General features: G+C 49.7%; 1 protein-coding gene across 1 annotated transcript in view; it reads left to right on the top strand.

The window, feature by feature from the left end:
• Positions 1 to 6,375: 6,375 nt before the first annotated feature.
• Positions 6,376 to 21,407, top strand: part of SH2B3 (SH2B adaptor protein 3) — a 99,586-nt gene continuing 84,554 nt past the window's right edge. Inside the window, exon 1 of the mRNA XM_038763564.1 lies at positions 6,376 to 6,687. The gene's annotated coding sequence lies outside the window, so the exon portion shown is untranslated. The remainder of the gene's footprint in view (positions 6,688 to 21,407) is intronic.

The raw sequence follows: 21,407 nt of genomic DNA, 5'->3' as shown, positions 1-21,407 counted from the left end.
TCATCATCCTCATCCTCATCAATGGTATTTATTGAGCACTTACTATGTGCAGAGCATTGTGCTAATCTCTCTGGGGAGTACAATAGAGTTGGCAGACATATCCCTTGCCCATGAGCTCACAGTCTTGAGAGGGAAACAGACATTCTGCAATGAACCTGCTCACTGTGTGTCTATGATGCCATTATGTTACATATCTTACTTTTAACCTATGTGATGTATTAAATAGCCACAGTAGTGGATGTTTCATTGAAGGGTCAGCAAAAGGAGCTCTAGTATTCCTCAGTGCTATAACTGACCATGAATTAACCCAATGGGGCTTGTAGTAGGGTGGTAGGAGAGGTCACTGATGAAACAGCCCAGGGAGGCTTTAAAGGAGGAAGCTCTTTCTCTCAAAGACTCCTTCTGCTATTGGCTTGTCTTCCTGGTCATTTGGCCACTCCTGGTGGAAGAGACAGGACAGATAGCAGTTGGTCACTCTCCTATCCTTGCACAGGAGTTTGTAAACCAACCAACATTCTTGCTGCATTAATGTATTAAGCCACTTCACCTTCTTTTCTAACTACTGTTGTTGCAGCTTTGGCTACTCACAGATTGATGTAGTCTCTGGCTACGGCCATCACTGTAGGCCTTTAATCCTTTAGGCAGGGCTAATGACCCCCCACCCCCACCCCAGCCCCCAGCCCCTTGGCTTTCAGGGGAGAAAAGGGGAAATAAGTTGGTGCAGGCAGGGCCTGCCAAACTTGAATTAAGAACCTACTTGATTAAACACTTAGGCTACTTATCAAAAAGTAGTTATAAACTCCCTCCCACTTTCATTCGTTCATTCATTCAATCATATTTATAGAGCACTTACTGTGTGCAGAGCACTGTACTAAGGGCTTGGGAAGTACAAGTTGGCAACATATAGAGATGGTCCCTACCCAACAACGGGCTTACAGTCTAGAAGGGGGAGACAGACAACAAAACAAAACATGTGGTTAGGTGTCAAGTCATCAGAATAAATAGAATTAAAGCTAGATGCACATCATTGACAAAATAAATAGAATAGCCTGCTCCCTATATTATCAAAGCCCTGCTAAATCATATCTGTTCCAGGAGGTCTTTCTTGGCTATCTTCCCATCTCCCCATCCCATTCTCCCTCCCATCTACATGACCTATGCCTGTACCCCCTAAACACTTTGATATTTACCCCACTCCCAACAGCATTTATGTACACCTCAATGTACTCTGTTGCTACCTGCAATTTATTTTAATGTCTGTCTCCCCACTAGATTGTAAACTCCCTGAGGGCAGGGATCATGCCTACAGGGATCTACTGTACTCTCCCTGCCTCTTAGTTCAATGCTTTATACACGGTAAGATCAAAATGAACACCATGGATTGATTAGTTGATTGTGAGTCCTGGCTCCAAACAACTGACAGTGATTGCATCTCTTGATTTGAAATATTTAATAACAATTATGGTATTTGTTAAACATTTACTATGTCAAGCACTGTTCTAAATTCTGGGTAGATATGTTAATCCGGTGAGACACAACCCCTGTCCCCTGGTGTCAAAGGTCACCAGTGACCTCCTTCTTGCCAAATCCAATGGCTCCTACTCTATCCTAATCCTCCTCTACCTCTCAGCTGCCTTTGACACTGTGGACCACCCCCTTCTCCTCAACACGCTATCCAACCTTGGCTTCACAGACTCTGTCCTCTCCTGGTTCTTCTCTTAACTCTCCGGTCATTCATTCTCAGTCTCCTTTGTGGGCTCCTCCTCCCCGTCCCATCCCCTTACTGTAGGGGTTCCTCAAGGTTCAGTTCTTGGCCCTCCCCTTCTGTTCTCTCTCTACATTCACTCCCTCGGAGAACTCCTTCACTCCCACGGCTTCAGCTATCATCTCTACGCAGATGACACCCAAATCTACCTCTCTGCCCCTGCTCTCTCTCCCTCCCTCCAGGCTCATAACTCCTCCTGCCTTCAGGACATCTGCATCTGGATGTCTGCCCACCATCTAAAACTCAATATGTCCAAGACTGAACTCCTTATCTTCCCTCCCAAACCCTGCCCTCTCCCTGACTTTCCCATCACTGTAGAAGGCACTACCATCCTTCCTGTCTCACAAGCCCGCAACCTTGGTGTCATCCTCGACTCCGCTCTCTCGCTCACCCCACACATCCAATCTGTCACCAAAACCTGCCGGTCTCACCTCCACAACATCGCGAAGATCCACCCTTTCCTCTCCATCCAAACCACTACCTTGCTGATTCAATCTCTCATCCTATCCCGACTAGATTACTGCATCAGCCTCCTCTCTGATCTCCCATCCTCCTGTCTCTCCCCGCTTCAGTCTATACTTCACTCTGCTGCCTGGATCATCTTTGTGCAGAAACGCTCTGGGCATGTTACTCCCCTCCTCAAAAATCTCCAGTGGCTGCCTGTCAACCTGGAATCAAGCAAAAACTCCTCACTCTTGGCTTCAAGGCTGTCCGTCACCTCGCCCCCTCCTACCTCACCTCCCTTCTCTCCTTCTCCAGCCCAGCCCGCACCCTCCAGTCCTCTGCCGCTAACCTCCTCACTGTACCTCATTCTCGCTTGTCCTGCCGTCGACCCCCGGCCCACGTCCTCCCGCTGGCGTGGAATGCCCTCCTTCTGCACATCCACCAAGCTGGCTCTCTTCCTCCCTTCAAAGCCCTACTGAGAGCTCACCTCCTCCAGGAGGCCTTCCCAGACTGAGCCCCCCTTTTCCTCTCCTCCTCCCCATCCCCCCCCGCCCTACCTCCTTCCCCTCCCCACAGCACTTGTATATATATTTGTACATCTTTACTACTCTATTTATGTTACTTGTACGTATGTACTATTCTATTTATTTTGTTAATGATGTGCATATAGCTTTAATTCTTTTTGTTCTGACGATTTTGACACCTGTCTACTTGTTTTGTTTTGTTGTGTCTCCCCCTTCTAGACTGTCTAGACTAGTCTAGACTCTAGACTAGACTCCCCCTTGTTGGGTAGGGGCCGTCTCTATATGTTGCCGACTTGTACTTTCCAAGCGCTTAGTACAGTACTTTGCACACAGTAAGCACTCAATAAATACGATTGAATGAATGAATGAATGAATGAATGAATGAACAAGCACATCTCCAAGACGCATTACCCGACTAAACTCTCATTTGCCCTTCTCCCACTTCCTCCTGTATCCACTTGGATTTGCACCCTTTATTCACCTCTCCCTCAGCCCCACAGCACTTATGTACAATAATTTAGTTATTTATATGTCTGTATCCCCTTCTAGACTATAAATTCACTGTGGGCAGGGAATGTCTCCCATCCTCCTGTCTCTCCCTGCTTCAGTCTATACTTCACTCTGCTGCCCGGATTATCTTTCTACAGAAACACTCTGGGCATGTCACTCCCCTCCTCAAAAATCTCCAGTGGTTGCCTATCAACCTTCGCATGAAGCAAAAACTCCTCACTATCGGCTTCAAAACTCTCCATCACTTCATCCCCTCCTACCTCACCTCCCTTCTCTCCTTCTCCAGCGCAGCCCGCACCCTCTGCTACTCTGCCACTAACCTCCTCACTGGGCCTCGTTCTCGCCTGTCCCGCCTTCGACCCCTGGCCCACGTCCTACCTCTGACCTGGAATGCCTTCCCTCTTCACATCAGCCAAACTAGCTCTCTTACCCTCTTCAAAGCCCTACTGAGAGCTCACCTCCTCCAGGAGGCCTTCCCAGACTGAGCCCCCCCTTTTTCCTCTCCTCCTCCTCCTCCTCCCTTCTCCATCGCCCCCCCTCCCTCACTCTGCTCTACCCCCTTCCCTGCCCCACGGCACTTGTGTACATTTTTAACTCTATTTTACTAATGATGTATATACATCTATAATTCTATTTATCTATTTTGATGCTATTGATGCCTGTCTACTTGTTTTGTTTTGTTGTCTGTCTCCCCGTTCTAGACTGTGAGTCCGTTGTTGGGTGGGGATTGTCTGTTGCCAGCTTGTACTTTCCAAGTGCTTAGTCCAGTGCTCTGCACACAGTAAGTGCTCAATAAATACGAATGAATGAATGAACTCTTATATTGTACTCTCCCAAGTATTTAGTACAGGGCTCTGCACACAGTAAAAGCTCAATAAATTGAGCTTATTCAATTGAGCCCCTTCATTCCTCTCCCCCTCGTCCCCCTCTCCATCCCCCCATCTTACCTCCTTCCCTTCCCCACAGCACCTGTATATATGTATATATGTTTGTACATATTTATTACTCTATTTATTGATTGATTTATTTTACTTGTACATATCTATTCTACTTATTTTATTTTGTTAGTATGTTTGGTTTTGTTCTCTGTCTCCCCCTTTTAGACTGTGAGCCCACTGTTGGGTAGGGACTGTCTCTATATGTTGCCAACTTGTACTTCCCAAGTGCTTAGTACAGTGCTCTGCACACAGTAAGTGTTCAATAATAATAATAATAATGGCATTTATTAAGCGCTTACTATGTGCAAAGCACTGTTCTAAGCACTGGGGAGCTTACAAGGTGATCAGATCGTCCCACAGGGGCTCACAGTCTTAATCCCCATTTTACAGAGGAGGTAACTGAGGCACAGAGAAGTTAAGTGACTTGCCCAAAGTCACACAGCTGACAATTGGTGGAGCCGGGATTTGAACCCCTGACCTCTGTCTCCAAATCCCATGCTCTTTCCACTGAGTCATTCTGCTTCTCAGTAAATACTTCTCAATAAATACGATTGATTGATTGATTGATGGATTGAATAAATACGTCTGACTGATCGGTTGATGAGGCTCACGGTCTAAATAGACGGGCGAACGGGTAGCGAATCCTCATTTTACAGTTAAGGAGAATGAAGCACAGAGAAGTTAAATGACTTGCCCAGGGTCACGCAGCAGGCTAGAGCCTCAGTCCTCTGGCTCGCAGGCCCGAGGCTCTTTCCACCAGACCATGCTCCTTCCCTGTGTATGATCAAACTATGTCCAAAAGAAGAAAAAAATGGGGAGGAGGCAAGGGGCTAAAAGAGTGGCAGCACGGGTGGGTCCCAGGTGCGGGTAGGCGTTAGAGGGGGGATCCCCCCCCCCCCCGGGTAAACCCCCTGTGGCCCCCTGCTCTCTTCCTCCTCGAAAGGACACGTTTCACCCTCCTCCTCCTTCTCCTCCTCCTTTGGATGGAGGGCTGAAAACCGAAAACGAAAGCGGCCACGGGGCTTTGAGGAGGGGCCGGGCCGGGGGCTCCAAGGGGCTGCGGGGGTCCCCCCGTCTGGGCGCAGGACTGCAGCCCGCCCCCTCGGGCTCCCCTCAAATCCGGGCCGGGCCCCTTCCTCATGGGCTCCCCTCATTCATCATCATCATCATCATCAATCGTATTTATTGAGCGCTTACTGTGTGCAGAGCACTGTACTAAGCGCTTGGGAAGTACAAGTTGGCAACATCTAGAGACAGTCCCTACCCAACAGTGGGCTCACAGTCTAAAAGGGGGAGACAGAGAACAAAACCAAACATACTAAAATACATAAATAGAGTAATCATCATCATCAATCGAATTTATTGAGCGCTTACTGTGTGCAGAGCACTGTACTAAGCGCTTGGGAAGTACAAATTGGCAACATATAGAGACAGTCCCTGCCCAACAGTGGGCTCACAGTCTAAAAGGGGGAGACAGAGAACAAAACCAAACATACTAACAAAATAAAATAAATAGAATAGATCTGTACAAGTAAAATAAATAAATAGAGTAATAAATATGTACAAACATATATACATATATACAGGTGCTGTGGGGAAGGGAAGGAGGTACGGCCGGGGGGATGGAGAGGGGGCGGAGGGAGAGGAAGGAGGGGGCTCAGTCTGGGAAGGCCTCCTGGAGGAGGTGAGCTCTCAGTAGGGCCTTGAAGGGAGGAAGAAAGCTCAATCAATCGATCGTATTTATTGAGCGCTTACTGTGTGCAGAGCACTGTACTAAGCGCTTGGGAAGTCCAAGTTGGCAACATATAGAGACAGTTCCTACGCAACAGTGGGCTCACAGTCTAAAACGCCCGGACCCGGGGGGGCCCGTGCCCAGGAGGTGCCCGGTGCCACCCCAAGCCGAGGGTCCGGCCGTCCGGCCCTCCGGGCCCCCGCCGTCGGCCCCCGGGGTGGGGATGGGGGGGGAGCCAGTTGAGGACAGGGCGCCTAGTACACACCCCCTCCCGCCCCCAGCCCGCCCCTCCCACCGGCCCATCCTCCCTCCTTCTAGCAATGTTCCTCTTTACATAACCGCGGGAGGCATGGGCTCGGGACCCGACCCCTCCGACCCCTTCTCCTCTTCTTCCTCCTCCTCCTCCTCCTCCGGCTCCCTTCCCCCGCCCTCCAGGGTCGCCCCCGCGCCGGGCCCCGCCTGGCTGGGAAAGTTTTTCTCGTCCGGGGGGGCGCATCTTCTTCAACTGTCAAGCGCTGTCAGCGGAAATGATGAGACTTTGGCCATTTTCCGAGTCCGGGTTTCCTTCCTGAGCCCTGGGTGTGTGAGTGGTGTGTGTGTGTGTGTGAGAGAGAGAGGGGAGTGAGTGTGTGAGAGAGAGTTTGTGTGCATGTGTGTGCATGTGTGTACCTGGGCCCGGGGGCCTCGGATGTTTGGATTTCGGGTGGTGGGCGAGGGCAAGGAGGTGAGCGCCACCATGGCACAGCGAGACCCTGACGGCTTTCCCTTTTCCAGGTAAATCCCCCCCATCCCCGGGATCCCTCGCCCCTCCGGTAGCCCGGCTGCCCTGGCATCTGCCCAACTGGGGGGAGGGTCCCACCTGGAGGGCCCCGGTGCCCCCCTCCCCGCCCTGTGCCCCCTGGGACCGCAGGGGAGCCCCAACCTCCGGGCCGGGTGGGGGATCATCATCAATCATATTTATTGAGCTCTTACTGTGTGCAGAGCACTGTACTAAGCGCTTGGGAAGTACAAGTTGGCAACATATAGAGACAGTCCCTACCCAGCCCTCCTGCCCTCCCTTGCCCCCCTGCCCTGGCCTGCCTTGGCCTCCCCCGGGTTTCCCAGGCTCCACGTGTTGGGCCCGTGTGCCCTGGGGGCCCCTTACGCCCCCCACCCCCGGGGAGAGGGGCAGGACCGGCCTCCCCCTCATCTTACCTCCTTCCCCTCCCCACAGCACCTGTATATATGTTTGTACATATTTATTACTCTATTTATCTTACTTGTACATATCTATTCTATTTTATTTTGTTAGTATGTTTGGTTTTGTCCCCCCCTTTTAGACTGTGAGCCCACTGTTGGGTAGGGACTGTCTCTATATGTTGCCAACTTGGACTTCCCAAGCGCGTAGTCCAGTGCTGTGCACACAGTAAGCGCTCAATAAATACGATTGATTGATTGATTGATTGAGGGGCGGCCTCTCCCGCCGGCCTCCACCCCGTGGGAAAGGCCTGGCCCCGGGGGGCGGGGGGCCCCGGGGGCCAGGGGTCGCCGGAGCTTTTACTGGAAAGTGAAAGTAGCTGCCGGCGGCGGCCTTGCTGCGCCCAGCGGCGTCGGGACCCCCCTTCCGAGCCGGGTGGGCAGGGGAGTATGTTTGGTTTTGGTTTTGTTCTCTGTCTCCCCCTTTTAGACTGTGAGCCCACTGTTGGGTAGGGACCGTCTCTATATGTTGCCAACTTGTACTTCCCAAGCGCTTAGTACAGTGCTCTGCACACAGTAAGCGCTCAATAAATACGATTGATTGATTGATTGATTGAGCCCCCCACGAGGCCCTCCCTCCCGGGGCACCGAGAGGGGCAGGCGGCGGCGGCGTGGCTTCCCTGCCCTCCTCAATCAATCAATCAATCCATCAGTTGTATTTATTGAGCGCTTACTGTGTACAGAGCACTGTACTAAGCGCTTGGGAAGTCCAAGTTGGCAACATCTAGAGACGGTCCCTACCCAACAGTGGGCTCACAGTCTAGAAGGGGGAGACAGAGAGCAAAACAAAACATATTAACAAAATAAAATAAGTAGAATAGATATGTACAAGTAAAATAGAATAATGAATACGTACAAACATATTTTTCAGCGCTTAGAACAGTGCCTTGCACATAGTAAGCGCTTAATAAATGCCATTATTATTATATAGACATATATACAGGTGCTGTGGGGAAGTAAGGTGGGGGGGAGGGGGGAGGAGGGGGAGAGGAAGGAGGGGGCTCAGTCTGGCCCGGGCCCGGGGGCAAGACCCGGGGTGTCCCGCGGGGCCCGGGGACAGGAAAAAGCTCGGGGGGCCCTGAGAAGCAGCGTGGCTCAGTAGGAAAGAGCCCGGGCTTCGGAGTCAGAGGTCATGGGTTCAAATCCCGGCTCCGCCAATTGTCAGCTGTGTGACTTTGGGAAAGTCACTTAACTTCTCTGGGCCTCAGTTACCTCATCTGAGACTGTGAGCCCCATGAGGGACAACCTGATAATCTTGTAACCTCCCCAGCGCTTAGAACAGTGCTTTGCACGTAGTAAGCGCTTAATAAATGCCATTATTATTATTAGCCTGGGACCCCTCCCCTGCTCCCCTCTCGGTTGGAAACCTGTTAACGCGGGAGCCGGAACGCCTGGCTTCTCTTCTGGGTTCCCGGTTTGGGGCATCTCTCAGGGCAGGGATTCTGTCTACCAACTCTGTTATACTGTAGTTTGCCAGACGCTAAGTACAGTAAGTACACACGGCGAGCGCTCAATAAGTAAGATTGATTGCTTGACTGATTGCCTCGGTGTCCCCAGCTACAGGGAATCTGACTGCTATCTGTCATACTGTACTCTGCTGGGCGCTAAGTACAGTGCTCTGCACACGGCGAGCGCTCAATAAATATGATTGATTGATTAACTGATTGCCTCGATTTCCCCAGCTAGGAAGGGAAGGGGCGAGGAAGGGTGCTTGTTTCTTGCTCTGGAGTCCTTGAGGGTCTGGTTTAGTGAAGCAATATGGCCTAGTGGATAGAGCATGAGCGTGGGAGTCAGAAGGACCTGGGTTCAAATCCTGACTCCACCACATCTCTGCCGTGTGGCTTTGGACAAGCCATTTCACTTCTCTGTGCCTCTGTTACTTTTTCTGTAAAATGGGGACTAAGACTGTGAGCCCCATGTAGGACAGGGATTGGGTCCAACACGATTAGCTTGCATCTACCCCAGTGCTTAGTACAGTGCCTGACACATAGTAAGCATTTAACAAATATCACAATTACTATTATTATTATTGCCGATCACTGCACCAGAGGGTGGGTATTGTTTAGGTGGAGAGGTTGCTTTCTGTGGGCAGGGGCCTCCCCTCAAACCTGTTGAGGAACTCAGGGAGCGCAGCAGAGGCAGGACTCATTTTCTGATTTCCTCATTTCTCCGTTTCCCTTCCCCAACCTCTCTTTCCCTCCCTTCCCCTCCTGCCCCCCACCCCCACAACCAGGATGCAGTAGTTTAGGAGATTCTTTGTCCACCTCTGCGGTCTGTAAACTCTTTGTGGGCAGGGATCGTGTCCAACGACTATTTTACTATCCGTTCCCAAGTGCTTAGTTTGGTGCTCTCCAGCCAGTAAGTACTCAATCGATCCTATTGATTGACTGATCGATTGAGGTCACCAAGGCTGCAGCACACAGCTGCAGGTCCACGGCCTGAGCCGGTTGCTGGTTTTGTGGGCATCCAGAACAGGATGCTAAATGAACCCTGGGCTGGGGAAAAGAGATGAATGACACCCATTGTAGGTGTTTATGTATTTATTTTCCAATCAGCACTTTGAGCAAGCTTGGGACAGATAGTGGCAACAGAACTCTCATTGGGCCAAAAAGCTTCCAAGATGAGAGAGAGAGAGAGAGAGAGAGTGTGTGTGTGTGAGAGAGAGAGAGAGAGAGAGAGAGAGACAGAGTGTGTGTGTGTGTGTGTGTGTGTGTGTGTGTGTGTGTGTGTGTGTGTTTTGGGAGGGGGAGAGTCTCCTGGTAAAAGAGGATGTCCAGAATCTGATCTGTGAGAGTGTGAGAAAGACGGGATTGGGACTGAAAGAGTGGGATTTGGCTTTTGAAGTCTAGGATGAAGTATTCTCTCATGCTTGGAACCATCCATGCCACAGGGCTTAGAGAGACAAATTCAGATCTGCTTCAGAATAGTAGCTGTAGCCTGAAGGAGTTAGTTCATGCAACTTCTCCTAGAGTAGTTGGGAAAGAAAGCAAAGCTGTTTTCCCTCCCATTCAAAGGGAAGAAATCCCTCAACACCATATCTATCACCCAGCAGATATTCTCCAGGCTGTGTTTATGGCATCTGGGACCAATCTCATAACTTCAGGTATGGTGGTGGTATTGGGTATTTATTTCCCATTGGCCAAGTGATCATCCAGCACCCGGACTAATATGAACGTAGAATCAGATGAAGACTCGGTCCTCGGTTTTATTGGGATATAGTGGAAAGAATGAGGCACATCTAGGCAGCAGCCCTCTCAGTGCCAGGTGGCACGACAGAGAGGAGAACTCATGTCAGCAAGGTAGGTGTCCAGCGTGGCTGAGTCTGTGTTTAGGTCGTGGTGTGTCTGAGTTGAATGAAGCAGACCTAGGAGGGTCTAGAGTCACTGCTGACATATGTGAAAAGTGCTTGGGTGAGAAAAAGTGGAACTGCTTTTAAAGAATTTTTTATTCCTAAAACCAAAATCTGTTGCAAAGATGTGGTTGTAATAGCAGAGTCTGGCATGGGGACTCCAAGGGCAGCATGAGTTAGATGCCTGAATCAATCAATCAATCAATCAATCAATCGTATTTATTGAGAGCTTACTGTGTGCAGAGCACCGTACTAAGCGCTTGGGAAGTACAAGTTGGCAACATACAGAGACAGTCCCTACCCAACAGTGGGCTCACAGTCTAGAAAGGGGATTTAAAGGTGTGAGTGTGTGTGTGTGTGTGTGTGTGTGTGTGTGTGTGCATGGGGGGGGTGGAGGTGGGGGGCGTTGTACTGCTCTCTGTCCTTTCCTCTAAGGCGGGGGCCCTCAGAACAAAGATTTTTGTGGTTTTGGCCCCTCTCTACTGGAGCCACAAAAAAATCTGGTTGAAGAAAAAGACTGTAGAACAGGGTTTCCTCAAGTGAGATCGGGTGACCCTTGAAATTCTGATATCCCTGAGACCAGGAGTTGAGGTTGATAAGGGAATGGAGTGATTGAGGGGAGAAAATGGGTGGTATAAGGTGGGGGGAAAAAAGAGCTGAAGGTGAATGTTACTTGTGAGGAGGGGAGCAGAAGCCTAGAGCTACTGTGAAACCCTGGCTCTAGGTCAGACAGGAAAGAGGAAGAGGAGGAGCAATGAAAAGTGCAGTCCAGAATTTTAGATTACAAAGCGTTCTGGAAAGAAATATGTTGCAAGTCCTCTTTCTGGAGGAGTACACTCCAGAGTCTTGCCTAGCCCCTCTCTCCCACAAGGAGGTACCTTTGCTTTGTTCTAGTGGGTCAATCAATCACTGATATTGAGTGCTTGCTAGGTGCAGATAACAGAGAGACTTGGTCCTCTTGGGAGAGTATAATAGAGTTGGTCAACATGATCCCCTCCCCACAAGGATCTCTTTGGGATCTGGGCTCCCACTTTTCCCTGCACCTATCATTATTTTTTTTCGAAATCCAACCTGATGAGCTTGTACCTATTCTAGCGCATAGAACAGTGTCTGGCACATAGTAAGCGCTTAACTTTTTTTTTTTAAAAAAGGAAACAGCGAAGATTGGCTGAATAGATCCATCCAAGTTGGAATCCAAGGGTCCGCGCTTTCCGGATGGCACTGCTGCAACGTCAGCCTTGTTGGCTGGCCTCTCGTGCTTGCCCTGTGCCAGGCTCTTCACCACTGCCCAGCACCCCGAGGTGGGAATCTGGTAGAGAAAATTGTTAGGGACCTGAAGAGAAATCATTCCCACTAGCTCTTTCCACAGCTGGCTGGTTCATTTCCCTGTCCTGTTTACAGTAGAGCTCATGCTCATTTCCATTTGGGTAAGCAACAGCAATGGCACTCTGTTCTTGACCCAGACTGGGCAAGTCCAAAGGGGTATGTGACCGAGTACCCTGGCAGAGGGCAGTCTGGGAGTTGGCGAACACTTGGGCATGGCAGACGGCAATCTGGGAGTTGACAAACACTGGGCATGCTGTTGAACCCAGGGTACGTAGTGCCAACAACCATTTGCTTTGGAAGCTGATATTAAGCTGCACATAACCCTTGGCAGGCACAGGAAGAGGGAGAGAAGGCGTGGTGGCAAGAAGAGTGTGCGGGTCTGGCTGCTGGGCTAGCCAGTCTCCCATGCCAACTGTCACTGACTTTCTAGTTGACTTTGGACATGTCACTTCGTGCTTTCATGTTCCATCTGAAAATAGTCAGAAGATGGTTTGTGCGCTCCAAGTTATGTCCGTCTAGAAAGCTGACCTGTGATCCTTGGAAGTCATGCAATTGGCACACACTGAAGTAAGTGAAGAGTTATGTAGCCTGAAGTGTTTTCTTCTTTTCCTTTTTAAAATTTTGTTAGGGTCCCAGATTTCTCAGATGGTCTAGGATGGTCCCATCCCAAATTTAGGGGATGGTCATTTTCTCTCTCCATTCAATGATAGGGTGAGAGGAGTGTGAATAATTTATTTCAAATCATGAAAAATCTGTTGTTGTAATAGTGATAATGGTATTTGTTAAGCATTTACTATGTGCCAAGAACTGTTCTAAGAGTTGGGGTAGCTACAAGTTAATCAGGTTGTCCCACGTGGAGCTCACAGTCTTAATCCCCATTTTACAGATGAGGTAACTGAGGCACAGAGAAGTTAAGTGACTGCCCAAGGTCACACAGCAGACAAGTGGCAGAGTTGGGATTAGAACCCACGACCTCTGACTCTCAAGCCCATGCTCTTTCCACTGAGCCACCCTGACTTGTAGCTGAAGGCAGCTTATCCTTTGTTCATAAGGTGGAGAGTTCCAACTTTGACCCAAGAAGTAGGGTTCTTGTTACTGGGCTTTATATTTTCCTGGTTTCATCTGTCTTTCCAGGGTTTTTTTTTTTAATCATTTATTAACATTTTCCTGGGGTAACTCAAACCGTCTCTGGGAAGCAGTGAAGGGCAAAAACACTTGTCCCCATTTTCCAGGTGAGGAAAACTGAGGCTGAGAGAGGTTAAATGCTTGGCCCAAGATCCCACAGCAAACTGGAGAAGAGAAGGGCTAGGTATCAGGAATACCAAGATAGCCAGTGAATGGTGAAGAGGAGGTGGACTTTAGGGAGGGCCAGCAGAGCAATCAATCAATCAATCGTATTTATTGAAGGCTTTCTATGTGCAGAGCCCTGTATTAAGCACTTGGGAGAGTACACTATAACAGAGTTAGTAATAATAATAATAACAATGATGGCATTTATTAAGCGCTTACTATGTGCAAAGCACAGTTCTTTGCGCTGGGGAGGTTACAGGTTGTCCCACCAGGGGCTCACAGCCTTAATCCCCATTTTCCAGATGAGGTAACTGAGGCACAGAGAAGTTAAGTGACTTGCCCAAAGTCACACAGCTGACAATTGGCGGAGCTGGGATTTGAACCCATGACCTCTGACTCCAAAGCCCATGCTCTTTCCACTGAGCCAGCTGCTTAGAAATGTTCTTTGTAGGATGAGAAAAACTGAAAAGCTCATTGTAGTCTGGGAATGTATCTACCAACTCTGTTGTATTTGGCAAGAGCACGGGCTTGGGAGTCAGAGGATGTGGGTTCTAATCCCCACTCTGCCACTTGTCTGCTGTGTGACCTTGGGCAAGCCACTTAACTTCTGGGCCTCAGTTACCTCATCTGGAAAATGGACTTTAAAACTGTGAGCCCCATGTGAGACAACCTGATTATCTTGTATCTACCCCTGCGCTTAGAACAGTGTTTGGCATGTAGTAAGCACTTAACAAATACCATTATTATTATTACTCTCTCAATTCTCTGCACACAGTAAGTGCTCAGGAAATACCCTTGATTGATTTATTGATTGAAAAGGTTTTAACAAGAATACATGCAGTGGAAAAGCAGCCAGACAATCTCATGTGGGTCACTGAGGGTCCCTCTGGGAAAGCAATCCTCCGGGCAGATTAATCTACAAAGGGTCTGTCCACTCATTTCTTTCCTGGAATATCCTTCCCTTTCCATGAGCTGGTTCAGTCAAGAAAACTGAGAGGTCCTGGGAGGGGAAATGACTCAGTTGAGATCCGCTGTTAATCAGGAACAAATGAAACCCTGGAGTCCAGCTTCCCAGCCTCATGCTGGTCCTCCGAACTACCCCTAAACCCCAGCACCAGTCTCTTAGCTTCTGCTGGGGCTAGAGGGGAGGAAGGGCAGAGTTTTGATCAGGTGAGATTGAATGACCCTGGGGAAAGAAAACTCTACGGAGGACTCCTGACCCCGGGAACAGCAGCTCTGGTCCCTGTCTGCATGGCCAGCTGGGAAGCCAGGCCTCTGACCTGTGGTCCACTGAGAGATCTGGAATGGCGGTCTCTTTGTCTCGAGGACGATATTGTTGGGTCCAATGCGGAGGGTGGGAGGCACCGCAGAGATGTCCCCCTTTTAGACTGTGAGCCCACTGTTGGGTAGGGACTGTCTCTATATGTTGCCAACTTGTACTTCCCAAGCGCTTAGTACAGTGCTCTGCACACAGTAAGCGCTCAATAAATACGATTGATGATGATGATGATGATGAGATGTCAGGATTTCCCAGCAGGGGCAGGTGGAGTGCAGTTTTGACGTGGCGGGCAGACCCTGGGATTTCAAGAGGCCTAAAACTGGGCAAGACATCAGGCAAGGTGAGGGATGCTGTTCATCTCTCTTCAGCTTGGCTCAGCTCATTTTGACTCCCGGGGCTTCCTTCAGTTCCCTTCAGTTGCCGCCTCCGCTTCTCTAGCCCTGCTTTGGGTGTAAGTCCCCTTGCTGGCTCAGCCTTCAGTTCTCTGGACAGGGCTGGCCTTCGGATGGCCTGAAGGAGCCCCCCTTGCGCTGTCTGTGGGAGGAAGAGAGGGCAGGACCCAAGGTTGCTGACTCATTAGCAGGCTGGCAGCCCTGATAGAAGGGCTCAGCAGGGAGGCCCCCTCGGCTGGGGGTGGGAGGAGAAGCTGTGGGCACCACCACCATACGCTCCCAATTAGCATACGTTGCCGGCCCAAGTAGAGGAAGGAAGGGCAGGATCCAAGGCAGCAAAATGGCCCCGGGCCCTGCAGAAGGCCTCCTAATCATCAATCATCATCAATCGTATTTATTGAGCGCTTACTGTGTGCAGAGCAATGCAGAAAGTCTCCCTAGAACACCCTCAATGAAGCCACTGGTCTCAAGCCTCCTGGCCAGCATGGCCCCAAGTAGTCCTGGCTCTGAGCAGGGATCCCCAGCCACTTCTTCCTGGAGTTATAAACCTCTGGGAGCTGCTGAGGCCTAAAGAGAATGTCCGCGGACTGGGGAAAGATGGTTGCCAGTCTAGATGCGGAGCCAGGGAATCCAGTACCGAGCACCAGGCTGATGGGTAAGCAGGGATCTGTATGGACACTCCCAACTCATCTGAGAAAGGTTCCCTGAGGGTGTCAGAGCCAGATGCTTGTGATCCAGCCCCTTCTCACCAGGTCCCCTCGCTGACTGGCTAGCTGAAAAGAAGGAGGGCCAAGAACTCCCTCCATCCCTGAAGTCCCGGTTGTGTTGTCTGTGTGTATGTGTGGTGGGAGGGAAATGGAGGACATTTCCTGTTCCTGCAGAATGTGCAGGCCTGATAAATGTTTTATACAAGCAAAAGGTAAAGCAGGAAACTGAGCTCATCAAAACTCACACTGGAGAACTGAACATTTGAGAAAAGCAAGTAGTGGTAGTGGTGGCTGAGAAAAATCCCTGGCAGCAGGGAACCCACTTACTGCAGGTTTCACTCTGGCCAAGTCATAATAATATAATAATAATGATGGTATTTGTTAAACGCTTACTATGTGTGCCAAGCAATGTGTGCCAAGCACTGTTCTAAGCACTGGGGTAGATACAAGGTCATCAGGTTGTCCCACCTGGGGCTCACAGTCCTAATCCCCATTTTACAGATGAGGTAACTGAGGCACAGAGAAGTTAAGTGACCTGCCCAAGGTCACACAGCAGACAAATGGCAGAGCCAGGATGAGAACCCACGATCTCTGACTCCCAAGCCCATGCTCTTTCCATTAAGTCACGCTGCTTCTCAATCAACTCCCAGGGAAAGGACTGAGCTGGGGAGAAGGGAAGAAGAATCTTTCAGAACCGTATCCTGGGCTCTTACACCACTAGCCCTTTCTCTCTTACGCCACTACCCCTTTCTCTTCATCTCTGCGCAGCTAACACAGAGCACCGGTGAATTATGGGCTCTGAGAAGGTGTTCCTTCCACCCCCTCCTCCCACCTTAATCTCACCACTGCCTCTCTCCAGGTGTACCCCAGCTCTCACCCACACATTTCACCATCTGGCAGGATGTTGACTGCTCTTATATTGTACTGTCCCAAGCACTTAGCACAGTGCTCTGTGTATCGCTCTGGGCATGTTACTCTCCTCAAAAATCTCCAGTGGCTGCCTGTCAACCTATGCATCAATCAAAAAGTCCTCACTCTTGGCTTCAAGGCTGTCCATCACCTCGCCCCCCCCCACCTCACCTCCCTTCTCTCCTTCTCCAGCCCAGCCCACACCCTCTGCTCCTCTGCCGCCGCCAACCTCCTCACCGTACCTCGTTCTCACCTGTCCCGCTGTCGACCCCCAGCCCACGTCCTTCCCCTGGCCTGGAATGCCCTCCCTCCGCACATCCGCCAAGCTAGCTCTCTTCCTCCCTTCAAAGCCCTACTGAGAGCTCACTTCCTCCAAGAGGCCTTCCCAGACTGAGCCCCCTCTTTTCCTCTCCTCCTCCCCATCCCCCCCACCCTACCTCCTTCCTCTTCCCACAGCACCTGTATATACGTTTGTACAAATTTATTACTGTTTATTTTATTTGTACATATTTACTATTCTATTTATTTTGTTAATGATGTGCATTTAGCTTTAATTCTATTTATTCTGATGACTTGACACCTGTCCATATATTTTATTCTGTTGTCCGTCTCCCCATTCTAGACTGTGAGCCCGTTGTTGGGTAGGGACCGTCTCTATATGTCACCAATTTGTACTTCCCAGGCACTTAGTACAGTGCTCTGCACATAGTCAGTGCTCAATAAATATGATTGAATGAATGAATGAATAGTAAGTGCTCAATAAATGCAACTGATTGATGGTCCAGGATTGTAGGTTGTTCATGCTGGAAGCTGGACCTGGCCTCTCACCATGTCTTTCCCAGAGCCCCAGATCTTCTCTTTATCTGGAAGGAGAGGAGAGAAGAGGAGAGGAGAGTGCTCCTGATATGGATGTTTGGGGCATCCAGGTTACAACTGATTCCCTTCCCCACCCTGAAGAGGTGGTACAGAGATGACTCATCCTTACCAACCCTTCTGTAGCGGCTCATTTAATTGTACTCTTCTAGAAAACTGGTCCCTTCAGAAAGAGAATTAGCCTCCTCATTTCCCATGGCTTCCCTCCTGCTTGTTTTTTTTTTCTTTCCCTCTCTTGCTAGGAGTGAACCTGCAGTGTATAATTAAGAGGGGAATGTCACCTCTCCCTAATTACCCACGAGATCCAGGTGGGAGAGCAGGGAGTTCCACTCCCCTCAATCAAGTGGAGAGGGAGGCCGAACTGAAAGACAGGGGCTGCGGGAAGTGGAGGAGCCTGCCTGGGCTGTTCCTCTGATGTCCCTGGGGATTGAAAAGAGGGAGCTGAGCCCCCAAGTTGGGCTGGAGTTGACTTCCTGCCCCCTTGGGAGCTGGGAAAAGCCAGGTGAGCATTCCAGTCAGAAGCTCCAACTTTTGGGAAGTGGGTGGGAGCAGGACTGAGTAGCATAGATCAGTGAGCTGGTGGGAAAGAGTGACTACTAACTCCTTTTGGGTCTCAAGTTTGTCTGAGGAGAGGAATGGAGGCTGGCTTCCTTGGCCTGGGAAACCAGCTGAGCTTTGAGCTTCCTTAGCCTGCTTTCACAGTGATCCCTTGGGGCCAGAAAACTGAGGCTTAATTTCCAAAGCTGTGACAGGAAGTTTGTTGGGGTTACCCAGGGCTCCATTTCACAGAGCCCCAGGCTCAGCTCTGGGAGGAAATTGTGTGTTTCTAGAAAGGCCCCTGGGGGGAAGGAGGGCCACCACATAGCCCACCCCCTCTCCCATTTTTGGCCTCACTTTTTTTCTCCGAGTAATAGAGAAAACTACTGGGCCAGATATGTGCTCAAGGTGGCCGGGTTGTAGGAGAGGTAGGAGTGCTGGGACAGCAGGGTGATGGCAGGGAGGGCTGGAGGTAGCTGTGAAGTAGGGGTGGGGGAAGAAGCAGCAGAACCTGGGCTGAGCCAAACTTGAGCTGCAGAGGATGGGGGTTGAATCCAGGCTTGTGATGGTGCTTTCACCTTTTTTGACTACTAGGCAGAGGGTTTTTGAAAGGTGGTCAAAGCAGACGGAGTGTGATTTGATCTCAGAGCTGGTACTCCTAGTTGAGCAGGGTGCATAATTGCTCACTCTATTTCTTTTAAACTCCTCTTAAGGGAGATATGATCTTTCTGCACAACAAAGTAATTGTTCCCCCTTCCAGAGTGGTTCAGCTGTTTAGTGAAAGGATTGATTTCACCTGCCCAGCAAGGCCCTGGGAAATTGAGGCCAGGATGGGGTGTAGGGAAGGAGGTAGGCTGATAGGGTGCCTCAGCTGGGATTTCCTCAGAGAATTCTGTTTAGGACAATCTACAGGAAGAGTCCTGGAAAAAAAAACTGAATGAAGAACTAAGTTTTCACTTTCGTTGGATTTTTTTTTTTTTTTACCTTTTAAAATCCATTTCAGGTATTATTATACATTAAGCCTCCTCCCCCGCCCCCAGTCATCTAGACACTTGAGTCTGTACCCCTTAAGCACTTTGACTTTCATCCCACCCCCACAACACTTATGTATTCATTCAATCATATTTGAGTGCTTACTGTGTATCGAGCACTGTACTAAGTACTTGGGAGAGTACAATACAATAAATGGACACATTCCCTGTCCACAGTGAGCTTACAGTCTGGCTGGGGGAGACAGGCATTAATATAAATAAACTACAGATATGTACATAAGTGCTGTGGGGCTGGGAGCAAGTCAGGGCAGAAAGGAATGGGAGATAGAGTAAGGGGGGCTGCTTAGTCAGGGAAGCCCTCTTGGAAATGTGCCTTCAATATGACTTTGAAGCGGGGAGAGTAAGTGTCTGTGGGATTTGAGGAGGAAGGGCGTTCAGGCCAGAGGCAGGACGTGGGCTGGGGGTAGGCAGTGAGACAGGCGAGGCACAGTGAGAAGGTTAGCACCAGAGAAGTGAAGTGTGCGGGCTGGGTTGTAGTAGGAGAGTAGCGAGGTGACGAAGGAGGGGGCAAGGTAATTGAGTGCTTTGAAACCACTGGTGAAGAGTTCTTGTTTCTGGGAAAGGATGGGAAATCACTGGAGTTTTTGAAGAGTGGGGAAAACATGTCCTGAACATTTTTGTAGAAAAAATGATCTGGGTAGCAGAGAGAAGTAGGGACTGGAGTGGGGAGAGAAAGGAGGCTGATAGAGTAATTCAGGTGGGATAGGGTAGGTGATTGTATTAATGTGGTAGCCATTTGGATGGAGAAGAAAGGGCATATTTTAACAATGTTGTGAAGGTGGGACCGACAGGACTTAGTGATTGGATTAAATATGTGGGTTGAATTAGAGGAGTCAAGGATAATGCCAAAGTTCTGGGCTTGTGAGACAGGAAGGATGGTGGTGCTGTCTACAGTGATGGGAAAGTCAAGGGGAGGACAGGCTTTGGGTGGGAAGATAAGGAGTTCTGTTTTGGGTGTGTTAAGCTTGAGGTGACAGGAGGACATCCAAGTAGAGATGTCTTGAAGGCAGGAGGAAATGCAAGACTGCAGAGAGGGAAAGATATCAGGGCTGGAGATGGAGATTTGGGTATCGTCCACGTGGAGGTGGTAGTTGAAGCCATGGGAGCCAATGAGTTCTCCAAGGGAGAATAGAAGGGAACCCAGAACTAAACCTTGAGGGACCCTCACAGTTAGGGGGTTGGAGGCAGAGGAGAAGCCCACAAAGGAAACTGAGAATGAACTATCCACCTGTCATTAGTGGCCTAGGGGTTAGAGCACAGGCCTGGGAGTGTGTTCTGGCCCCGGCTCTGCCACTCGTTTGCTGTGTGACCTCTCTGTGCCTGTTACCTCTGTAAAATGGGGATTGATTGTGAGCCTCATGTGGAACTTGGAGTGTGTCCATCCTGATGAGTTTGTATCTATCCCAGTGCTTAGTACAATGTCTGGCACATAGTAAGTGCTTAAATTCCATGTTATTATTTTAATGTCTGCCTCCATCTCTAGTCTATAACAGCCTTGTGAACAGAGGTCATGTATGCCTACTCAATTGTATTGTACTTTCCCAAGTGCTTAGTATGGTGTTTTGCCATTGATTCCCTTTCTTAAATGATTGTTGCTGTTATGCATTTGTTAGCCTCCATAATGACAGACTTTTTATGATATTTGTTAAGCGCTTCCCTGTTGAATTTGGAGGCTATTCTCCAGCTCTTTCCATAGATAGAGGCTGGGGAGAAGCAGCATGGCCTAGTGGAAAGAGCACGAGCCTTGGAGTCAGAGGACTTGGGTTCACTGCTCTGTGCCTACATTTCTCATCTGTGAAGTGTACAATACCTGTTCTCCCTCCCCATTAGACTGTGAGTCCTATATGGGACTGGGACTGTGCCTGACATTCTCTTGTATCTACCCCAGTGCTTATCATACAGTAAGTGTATAACAAATATTCATAATAATAATGGCATTTATTAAGCACTTACTATGTGCAAAGCACTGTTCTAAGCACTGGGGAGGTTACAAGGTGATCAGGTTGTCCCACGGGGGCGCTCACAGTCTTTAATCCCCATTTTACCGATGAGATAACGGAGGCACAGAGAAGTTGAGACTTGCCCAAAGTCACAGAGCTGACAGTTGGCGGAGCGAAATTTGAACCCATGACTGCTGACTCCAAAGCCCGTGCTCTTTCCACTGAGCCACGCTGCTTCTCTAATCTTAGTGGGCTGCCAGAACAGACAGTGACACCAGAGCCACCCTGCACAGGGGAACATTAGGAAGGTGAGGAGAAGGGACCTAGGGAGCTCTAGAAAAGCAGCTGGGGAAGGTCGGGAGCAGGGTGGCTCCTGAAGAAAATCCCCTGCCTCCATTTAGAAGCAGCCACTTCAGTCTGTACTTCACTCTGCTGCCCGGATTATCTTTGTGCAGAAACGCTCTGGGCATGTCACTCCCCTCTTCAAAAATCTCCAGTGGTTGCCTGTCAACCTTCGAATCAAGCAAAAACTCCTCTCTTGGCTTCAAGGCTGTCCATCCCCTCGCCCCCTCCTACCTCACCCCCCTTCTCTCCTTCTACAGCC

Source organism: Tachyglossus aculeatus, chromosome 21, assembly GCF_015852505.1.
Source record: "Tachyglossus aculeatus isolate mTacAcu1 chromosome 21, mTacAcu1.pri, whole genome shotgun sequence".
NCBI lineage: Eukaryota > Metazoa > Chordata > Mammalia > Monotremata > Tachyglossidae > Tachyglossus > Tachyglossus aculeatus.
The sequence above is the reverse complement of the archived record's forward strand: the minus strand, read 5'-3'. Positions and strand labels throughout refer to the sequence as shown.